Here is an 11588-nt window from a genome sequence, read left to right on the forward strand (position 1 = left end):
ATAATAATAATAATAATAATAATAATAATAATAATAATAATAATAATAATAATAATAATAATATAACAAACAAAATTCAAGTTTATAAGTTTTGCATCCTCTAAAAAGTCTTGATCGGTGAACTTTTGTTTCCTTTAATGAAATCAAGTTTATAAGTTTTGCATGCACACAAAAAATGTCAACCAATAATATATATATATATATATATATATATATATATATATATATATATATATATATATATATATATATATATATATATATATATATATATATATATATATATATATATATATATATATATATATATATATGAACATCAACATTCATCCATAACTAACCAAAATAAAAAGTGAAGTGGGAATAAGTATTTTGCAAGAAAAGTGTTGTAATGGAAGGAAAAGGAAGAGTTTGTGTAACAGGAGGTACATGTTTTATTGGTTCACGGATCATCAAAAAACTCCTCGAAGATGGCTACACTGTTGATACAACTGTTAGAGCTGATCTAGGTATATAGGCACATGTGATTTTTGTTTGTTATATTATTATTATTATTATTATTATTATTATTATTATTATTATTATTATTATTATTATTATTATTATTATTATTATTATTATTATTATTATTATTATTTTCTTCTTTTAATTATGATACATATGAGACTAAAATTATGTAAACATCAGGGCAGAAGAAAGATCTTAGCTTCCTAACAAATCTTCCAGGAGCATCGCAAAAGTTAAAATTTTTTAATGCTGATCTTAGCAATCCAGAAAGTTTTAGTGCAGCAATTGAAGGGTGTGTTGGAATATTTCACACTGCTACTCCGGTTGATTTTGAAGAGAAAGAACCAGAAGAAATAGTGACAAAAAGAAGTATCGATGGTGCTTTAGGAATTTTAAAAGCATGCAAAAACTCAAAAACACTGAAGAGAGTTGTTTACACTTCTAGTGCTTCTGCTGTTTATTGTTAAGACAAAGAAAAAGAAAAAAGTGTAATGGACGAAAGTTGTTGGAGTGATATAAACATTCTTAGAAATCATAAACCATTTCGTTGGTCATATGCAGTTTCTAAAACACTAACTGAGAAAACTGTTCTTGAATTTGGAAAAGAATATGGATTGGATGTTGTCACTATTATGCCAACTTTTGTTATTGGACTCTTTATTTGCTCTAAGCTTCCTATCTCTGTTTACCGCTCACTGCCTTTCTTATTTGGTAAGTGTTTTTATTCTTTTTATTTTTAATATTAATTATTTCTTGTCTCTTAAGTCTTAACCATTGGATGCACTCATACTTCAAAGTTATTTCCATATTGTCATTTGGTTCATAAAAATGTCATTAAATTATCATTTTTGAAATTTTTAAATATGTTTTCTTGGGGATTAATTTGACAATATTTTGCTTCTATTCAGATATCATATTGTTCTTTAAGGATTTACTTTCTCAGGATTGAGATGACTACAATTAGATTAATACAAGAGATTATATATTTATTTGGTTTTGTTTGCTTGCCATGCTAAGTTTGACCTAAATAAATTTTCTTTTTCCTCTCACCTGTCTGAGAATCTGATCATTCCCATAATCGGGATTTGTTGGTCTCCTTCTAAAGTTGTGGTATTAACTTGACATCTTTTGAAAGATAGGTTTTCCACTTAGACATATTTTCTTGATGGGATCTCTTGCCCCTTGGGGGATGTTGGGGTTGAGTCAGAATCTCATATTTTTGTCATTTGTAAGCTTCTTTGATTGTCTGGTATACAATCTTTCGGTGGTTGGGTTGACCAGTGGTTCTCTCTGGCGATCATGGACTTTTTTTCTTCCAATTTTCCTCTGTTTATGTGTAGAGATAAGTATAAGGATGATTTTGCTCTGATTTGAGATATGTTGTTATCTAGTTCATTTGGTTGGTCTTTAATGATGCCTTTTTTACGATGTTTCAACTATTATGAAAGAAATGTAGGAGAAAAATACTTTTTGTTTTAAAAATGGTTTTTAGGTAGGTCAGATGCGAATACATTCACTTTCTTTGACTGACTTCACAACCCTATCATCAGCCTTGACTTATAACGGACCGAGCTCTTTGTCTTGATAATGAATTTTGTTTTTGGTGTTCTCTTGATGAATTATGATATATGTTGATGTTTCTGTTAGTTTGAGTTCTATCTTAAATCTTATGAGATGAGATTTCTTGTTGGTTGAACTTTTCTTATTTCTTATTATTATTGTTGTTTTTTGGCGCTTATTTGGTTAATATTGTTGTGTTTTTTTTATGCCGTTAATTCGATAACGTATTTTTGTGTACTTTTGTTGATGAATTTTGATTATATATACTAATTTGACATTAAAAAACACAATAAACTCCAATAAATTCAATATTCAAATTTTGAATTAATGAAAATTAAGAAATCAATGTTGAATTCAGGTGATATTGACAAAAATCCATTTGGCATCTCTCGTCTTAAGATGGTGCATGTTGATGACGTGGCACGAGCACATATATTCTTATTTGAACATTCTAATCCACAAGGGAGATACAATTGCTCAGCATTCACAATAACTGTTGATAAAATAGTTGATATTATTTCTTCAAAGTATCCTGAAATTCAAATTCCAAAATCTATGTGAGTAGTACATATGAAATCCTTCATAACCATGAAATTTAAATTTATGTGATCTTTCTTCATTTTACTAATATTATTATTCAATTTATTTTCTTGTTTTATAGAGTGCTTGTGGGAGCAAAAGGTCTTAAGCTTCCACACTTAAAATCACAAAAACTCATAGATGTTGGATTTGAGTTCAAGTATAATATTGAAAAAATGATTGAGGATACAATTGAAAGTTGTAAGAAAAAGGGTTATAACTGGATGTATATGATAGTAAGAAATAAATTAATAATATGTCACTATTTAATAATTGAGTTATATCTATAAAAAATTGAGTTATTTTCTATTTGGACACATAAATGTGTAAACTTAATAAATTCATGCAAACAATATGAAAGGTGAATATTGGAACACAATGAATAAGGGTTTTGTATTCTTTTATAATTGTCATATATACTTAACATAATAATCAACTATCAAGCCATTAAAATACAATGCCACCACTTTTTCCATAATAACCTTTTTGTTCCTTCAAATTACAAAGTGAAAAGGGCTTCTTTGTCATTTCATAATCAAGACATTTTTACAACTTCAAAACAAACCAGCATACCCCACATGTTCTCTTCTTCTCTCACTTTTTCCTCCTTTTACAAATTAAATTATTTCATCTTTCACTCTCATTTAAACACCTCATACATACACTTCACAATTTTTAAATTATATTAACTCACTATCTCATTCTTTTTTCAAATTAAATTCATTTTTCTTTCATATTTCTTTTTCTTTTCATTTCATCATTTTATCTTTTCTACCTAATTATTTTATTTTCTACTAATTATTTGTACTATATTAAAATATATAATAAAATAATATATAATAATAGTATATGATTATCATACTAATTATTTATTGGTGTATAAATGTATACAACTAACTTTTCAACTCACTGGTCATTATCAGAAAAATACATATTTTATTTTAATTAATATTTTCATTATTTGAGATTCAAAATTCTTATTTTCAAATGTCAAAAAAAAAAAAATCTCGCATGTCAGTATCAGCAAAATACCTATTTTATTTTAATTAACAATTATTTTTATTTTAGACACAAAATTCTTATTTTCACATGTAAAAAATTCTCTTTTTTTTTTTTTCACGGGACGCTATCAGCAAATACATATTTTATTTTGATTAAAATTGCCTTTATTTGATACACAAAATTCTTATTTTCAAATATCAAAATTTCTCTTTTCTTCATGGGATTTTAATTAACAATTGCCTTTATTTGAGACACAAAATTCTTATTTTTCAAAATATTAAAATTTATCTTTTTTTCTCGGGCCGCTATCAACAAAATATATATTTTATTTTAATTAACAGTTCTCTTTATTTGAGACACAAAATTGTTATTTTCAAATATCAAATTCTTTTCCTTTATCCATTTTTAAGATATTATTTTCTTATAATTATTTAATACAATTGAATTTATATTATAATTATTTATTTTATAATCAAATAACTAATTTTAAATTTATATGAATATCTAAATAAAATATATGTCGTATTAAATAAATTTTTTCTCTCTCTCAATTTTCTCATTTCTTTTTCGTTTCTTAAACATAAATTAGTTAATAAATTGAATTAACATCATTATTAAAAATATTATTTTCAAATGTCAAAATTATTCATAATTATTAAAAAATATTTTCAAATGTCAATATTTCTATTTTCTCACGGAAAACTTCAGCAAAATACATATTTTATTTAGCAATTGTTTTTATTTGAGACACAAAATTCTTATTTTCAAATGTCAATTTTTTTTTCTCACGGGGCACTATCAATAAAATATCTACATATTTATTTAAATAAAATCTATATTATGATATAGAAATTTGTAACGGGACACGATTAGTTAAATTCACGCAATTTTTTTTTATAAATATTGCTTTCAATATGCATTTGAGTATAAAACCACCATACAAAATTATTCTAACCTATACAAATGCATGAATATCATTATTCTTTATACAATTATATTTATTATTTAATATTATAAATATCTAAACAAATTATATATAATACTAAATAAATGTACCCGTGCTACAGCACGGGTGATTTACTAGTTTCAGGAAAAAAATTTATGGCTATCGACCAAACCATTACTACTGAATTTAAGGTATTCCATTAATTTATTCATCTAATCATCAACAAACAAAAATATATTTTAAAATGTCTAAATTGTAAATATAATTTTTTTTTAATCTAATAGGTTTAGTTTTATAAAAGAATTACCAAAAACTGAACAACAACAATATTTAACAATTTTGTGACTATAATTTGTTCAATTATTCTGATATCTATTTTGTAAGGATTTTATGTATTTTAATGAGGATTAAAAATATGGCTTAATTGCAACTTTGGTCCCCCTATTTTGTATTTTTTTCGATTTTAGTCCCCCCATTTTTAAAACCACGATTTTGGTCCCCTTTTGAGTTTTCTATTGAAAAAAATACAGGAATAGGGACTAATTTTGCAGAAAAAAGTAAAATAGGGGGACGGAAATTGCTTAAAAAACTTTAAAAAGGGACTAAAATAGTGATTTTTAAAATAGAGGGATCAAAATCAAGAAAAAGACAAAATAGGGGGACTAAAGTTGCAATTAAGCCTAAAAATAATTGCAATACATATGAAAAAAATCATTACCGATTACCAATAGATATGTCCCTACAAATTCTAAGCTGGCGGTATGCACTTCCTTTTTTTTTCTTTCTAAAAGTAATGATATATTGAAAGGAGAAGATCGTTCTCAAAACCGAATACAAAGAAACGAGGAACACCTCGAGAAGTAATATCAAGCCAATTAAAATCTAAGACATATGATATAAAAGATCTTTGTAAAAATCGTAAAAATTACAATTGGGAATAGTAATTTTACCTACAAAGGTCCATCTCCAAATCAAAACCTTTGAATTCCAAACCAAATCTCAGACATTTCAAGTATCGTTGTTGAAAACGATACCGTTCCTAACAATCCAAAGATTCCAAATAACGGCCAACCAAAAACTACCTTCTTTTCCTCTCTTGACTTTCCTATATTTGAAAAAATAACTCCACTTCAAAAAGCTTTCCTTCAAATAACCCGCTTCAAAATCACCGAAATCTATCCAAGAAGCCATATCCTTCCAAACCAAATTCACAACACCATAAAGAAGAAGAGAGTGACTCGACGATTCGGGAACAACTCCACAAAATACACGGTTTAAATTAAAATGAATCGTACCACTTTGATACAATAAATCTTTTGTCGGAAGTCTATTATAAAGCATCTCCACCCGAAAGGTTTAATTTTGAGAGGATCACCTTCCAAACCGAAGACAAAGCTTCATCAAAACGATTCGCTGGACCAACCGGCCATTGCAAACCAACAATGACAGTGAAGCAAGACTAAACCGTGAAGTCTGCCACTTCCTACGGTTTCCAAACCACGGAATCTGTACTGTCCAGGTGTAACTGAATTGGCTGCAGCAGTAGGACCTGCTGCTGAACCGCAGTAGAATAGGCCAACCCGTGAGCAACCGATAACCCAAAATTCCCCCCTTCACTCTCCACCAACCTAGCCTCCCATTCCCGCAATAGAAGCGTCCTGTAAACCAAAAACAGAAAAAAGAACAGGAAATATGTCCTTGAGAATACAAGCTTCCAACCATTGAGACCGCCAAAAAGATATAGTGTTTCCATTTCCGACACTAAACCTGCAATTAATGTTAAAAAAAATCCTCCGTAAGCTTGCTCTCCAAAGATAGAATATCCGACCACCAAGAATATTTCACAACTTTAGAATTTTGAAAACCTCCCCCATTTACAATTCGTAATTTAATATCTCCATAACGCGCCTTCAACAAATTAAACCACAAGGCTTTTGTTTCTACAAGAATTCTCCATCTCCACTTGAAAAGAAGTGCCAAATTAAAATCCTATATGCTTCAAAAACCAAGCCCTCCTTTCTCTATCGAAAGGCAAGCAACCTTCCAACTAACCCAATGAAATATTTTTCTAGACTTCAAACCTCCCCATAAGAAATTACTTTGAATTTTGTTAATCTCCTTAATAATCTTTTTTGGTGATTTGTAAAAGGAAAGAGTGAAAATAACGGACACTTTAATGGCATTAAAAAAAATTGGTATAGATAGGATTTAGTGACCAAAATTACAAATCAATCGTTGATATAGGATCTAAAATAAAAGACACTCAATTTTCACCAAAAGCGCTTAATTTCTCTTTATAATAACAAAAAAAAACCAAAAAACAAAAAAGAATTTTATGACACTCTCAATCGTTCAAAATTTCTCTTCAGGAACCCTTAATCCCAAAATTTCTTTTCACACAATAACCCTTCAATCTCTCAATCTTCCTCTTCTGATTCACTATCACTATCAATATAATCCGTATTCTTTCTCCATTTTCGATCTTCCTCTTCTTCTGTATCAGATTCACTATGGCTTCGCAATTTCTTAGAAGAACTTTTGCTTCTCTTCTTCCTCAAACGTGGATTATCTTATTCACTACCATCACATTCATCAAATGCGGTTACATATTCAAATTTTGCTTTCGGTTTAACCTCCTCCTTATTGGGTTTTCTATCATATTTCTCATAAATCTCTTCAGTTTTGTAAACATCCTCAAGATCTTCGTAAAAGTATATGGCTAAAGGACACACACACAACCATCTTTTTAAACTTATTTTTGGCAAGAAAATATCTTTAAAACTATATTCAAGCTGAGTTAGATGAATTGAGAGCTGTCAGAATAGCACTCTGACCTATTCAATTGACTCAATTCAAAATTGAGTCTCAAGCGCTTTGGACAATAGCTTAATGATGTGCAACGACTAGATATATTTTCTTTCCTATTTTAAACTTACAATCGATTATATTTTGAATATCTAATCGATTGACATTAGGTGATAATCGATTACAAGGTCTTAAAAAGCATTAAATTGAAATTCTTTTTTGGGCCAACCTTTAGCCTATAAATAGAGGTGTCTTCCCTCATTTCAAACCATTTAGAACTATTTTTTTGACAAAACTCACTCTCTCTTTAAACTTTTTTTTTAATTTCTCTCACTAATATTTTAGCCGAAGTGCTTTTGTGAGAAAGTCCTTGTTGTGAGTGAGGATAAGTTGTAATTTTGGAAGGGTAGAACTGTAAAATTCATTAAGGGATAATTTTTACACATTGGTTAAATATTATCCTTTTAAGAATTATTTATGAGTTAGAAGTTAAACCCGTAAAAAGCTTTAGTTTACGGATTGTGTGATCAAACTTGAGTTTAGGTTTGAGATCAGTCTGTATTAAAATTTGTTGAAACAAAATTGGTTTGTACCATATCTCTAAGGTTTTGATGATAACAAAATATTTAAAGAATAATTTAATATAATAATATATATTCAAGTATGGAGGACCATAGACTAAAATTTATGATACAAACTTAGTATTGTTATTGAAAATGAATATTTGAAGAGAAGCTAAAATATCCAGAATCTAAAGGATCCGAATATGAGAATCACACTCTAAAGACTCAGACTCCGAAGGAGGTCAACTTATGAAGACCAAACTTTAAAGAAAGTCAACCTCTGAAGATTCAAACTCTAAAGACTCAGACTCTGAAGAAGGTCAATGCAAGGATCAAGAAGACTCTAATAGGTCACTATCAGACTCAGAGGCCATGTTGTCTTCTTCTGATCACGTGCAGATCCAAACAAAAATATGTTTAGATAGCTAGGATATAACAGATATTTCCTCTTGTAGCAAAGGAAATTAAAATGTATTTTCAAATGCATTAATCATATCAAGAAACATTTCAACGTCTATGATCAAGCTTCTCCAAACTCACTAGCGCTAAGTCTTTTCTTTAACGACTATTTTCTGTCTCTCTATATAAGGAGCTGAAGAATTGAAGAAAGATAACTAATCCTTGACAATCAAAATATTTGTTACTCTGTCAAATCAAAATCACAAGTTAAAATTATAATTTCTTAACATTTGTATATCTAAGAAATTCATAAGTCTTAAGAGTCTTTTTGAGTTGTATTCTGTTTACACCTTTGATTGTATATCAAGTGTAATTTTCAAATAATCCTTTATTTGATTAGGATAGATTTTTAGAAGTCTCTTGCTTATGTGATTGAGCATATTAAGTTTCTTTCTTGTGTGCTTGAGCATTATAAGTCTCTTACTTGTGTGTTTAAGCATTGAAAGTCTCTTGCTTGTGAGATGAAGAAATTGTAATCAGTAGTGATTATATTGAAATTCCTTGGAAGTACGAGGGGATGGACTGCTCTCGTTTTGTGGGAGGAACCGGGATAAAATTTCTTGTGTCTCTCTTTCTTTCACTCTCTACCTCTGAACTTATTTTTATCCGCTATAAACACTTAACTTTGTATCAGATTCTATACCTTGTGTTTAAAATATGATAAGAGTGTTTTACAAATGAAAGAAAAATATAACACAATTTAACCCCCCCTTTTCTTGTGTTTTTCTCACCTTTAGTTGGCATTAGAGCAAGGTATGTGCTCTAAACACTTAACAGTGGTACAGAAAAGATTGTGAGAGAAAAACATGTTTGTTGGTGATGAATCTGGTGTTAGTATTATTAACCAAGTTGTGAACTATGATTATCGTGTTTTTGAGAAGAACAACTATACTTCTAAACCTCCTACCTTTAGTGGAGATTCTATAGAGCTTGAATGATGGAAAGATGTACACTCACATCATAAGCATTAATGATGAGTTGTCAGACATTCTTGAAGATGGCATTTCTATTCCATTTTATGGAGTAGGAATGGTTGTTGATAGAAAATGTCTCACACTTGCTCAAAAGAAGATCTATAGAAAACATCACAGAGTGCGTGGCATTTTGGTAAATGCTCTACCTCACTCTAAGTACCTTGAGATAATTGACAAGTCTTCTACAAAAACTATTTTTGAATCTTTTTGTGCTACCTATGAAGGAAATCAGCAGGTGAAAGAGGCAAAGGCTAATCTTTTTGTCCAACAATATGAATTATTCAGAATGAAAGAAGATGAAAATATTGAAAACAAGTTCTCAAGGTTTCAAGTTCTGGTATCTACACTTCAAGTTCTGAACAAAAGCTATACAACTTCTGATCATGTTAAGAAGATTCTTAGGAGACTTCCTTTCAAATATAGACTAAAGGTGACAACCATCCAAAAAGCTAATGGTTTAAACAAAATAAGTCTTGAAAGCTTAATAAGAAATCTCCAGAGTCATGAGAATGAGCTCATAGGAGATGAACCTGCAAAGAAATCCAAGTCTCTTGCCTTGAAATATGTTGGTCAATATGCTAAGTCTCTTTAAGTTTGGGGACCTGAAGAAGCTATTTTTGTAGGAAGTTCTGAAGAAGGATCAGATGATGAAGAGATGGAATTTTTAATCAAGAGGTTTCGATATCTGGCTAATAAGAACAAAAGGTCCTCAGGAAGAAACAATGGCTTCAAGGGATCAAGTTCCAAAGACAAGAAAGATGACCAGAAGGGATGTTTCACTATAAGAAGCCTGGTCACTCTATTGGTTATTGTCCAAAGTTACAAAAGGAAAAGTCAAATAAAGGAAGTAACTAGAAGGACAACTTCATAAACAAAGTCAAGAAGAGTCTCATGGCAACATGGGATGAACTTGACAAAGAATAAGATTCTGATAAAGATAAGGAATAATCCAATTTAGCTCTGATGGCTATAACATCTCCAGACACAAAATCTGACCCAGACTCTAGTTCAGATTTTGAATAAGAAGATGAGGTATTTTCTAAACTATCTCGTTCTGGTTTAAATACTCTTATTCAAGACCTTATGGGTCGTTGTTAAGAAAAAGTCTGACACATAAATTTTTTGAAAAAGAAATATGAGCTAAAGACAAATGAAGTAAAATCTCTTCAAATTAAAAATGATGACTAATAAATCTTTAGATGAGCATGAAGTTGCTCTTCAGGAATTTTTCATAAATGGCTTTGATAGGATAAAACTTGCTTCTATGAGTTATGGTGTAAGCAGGAAAAAAAGAAGGTATTGGTTATTCACAAAGACCTTTCAATCCAAGGATGGGAACCTCAGTTAAACCAATGAAACCTTCTTGTTCAAGCTCCGCTTAGAAACGACTATGTTCCTATTTTGTACCAGCTTTTGACAAAGAAAAGGTTTTGAACGAATCAGAACCAAAGACTATATAGACTAAGGTTTTGAACAATTCAGAATCTAGTACTTCAAAGTCAAAGGTTCTGAAGAAATCATAACAAAAGACTCCAAAGTCAAAAGTTCTGAACAGACCAGAACTTAAGACATCAGAGTGTAAGGTTTTGAAGGGTTCACAACCAAAGGCTAAGTTTGATTCGAGACAAGGAATTTTTAAACCAAAAGTCTTAAATGATCGAAAGCCCTACTAAATGAATGCTAAGGTACAAAATAAGAAAAATCCTTTCAGAACTAACCCTAAAGGACCCATAAGATTATGGGTACCTAAATCTGAAATTCTCTTTGCATCAAATATGTTTCAAGGGAGAAGCAAAGCAGAAGTCCTGTTACCCAGAGAGTGGCTTCTCACGACATATGATAGGAGAAAGACATATGTTCCAAACCTTAACTCTAAAAGAGGGAGGAACTGTGGGGTTTGGAGGAAACCAGAAAAGGCAGGATCATTGGTACAAGTACTATTGGTAATTCTTCTATTTCAATTAATAATGTATGGTTAGTAGATGGACTGAAACATAACCTACTGAGTATTAGTCAAATTTATGACAATGAATATGAAGTAATGTTTAATAAGAAAAAATGTATAGTTATGACTGAGTCTGATAAGATCATAGTATTCATAGGTAGGAGAAAAGGCAATGTCTACAAAATTAATTTCACTGAATTGGCTGATCAGAAGGTACTTTGTCTTCTATCAATGAGTGGTGAAAAGTT

The 11588-nt window shown here is 29.8% G+C and overlaps 1 pseudogene; it reads left to right on the top strand.

Moving 5' to 3' along the window:
* Positions 1 to 391: 391 nt before the first annotated feature.
* Positions 392 to 4939, top strand: LOC131614306 (vestitone reductase-like; annotated as a pseudogene).
* Positions 4940 to 11588: the final 6649 nt, after the last annotated feature.

The sequence above is a fragment of the Vicia villosa genome, linkage group LG6 (assembly GCF_029867415.1).
Source record: "Vicia villosa cultivar HV-30 ecotype Madison, WI linkage group LG6, Vvil1.0, whole genome shotgun sequence".
Taxonomy (NCBI): domain Eukaryota; kingdom Viridiplantae; phylum Streptophyta; class Magnoliopsida; order Fabales; family Fabaceae; genus Vicia; species Vicia villosa.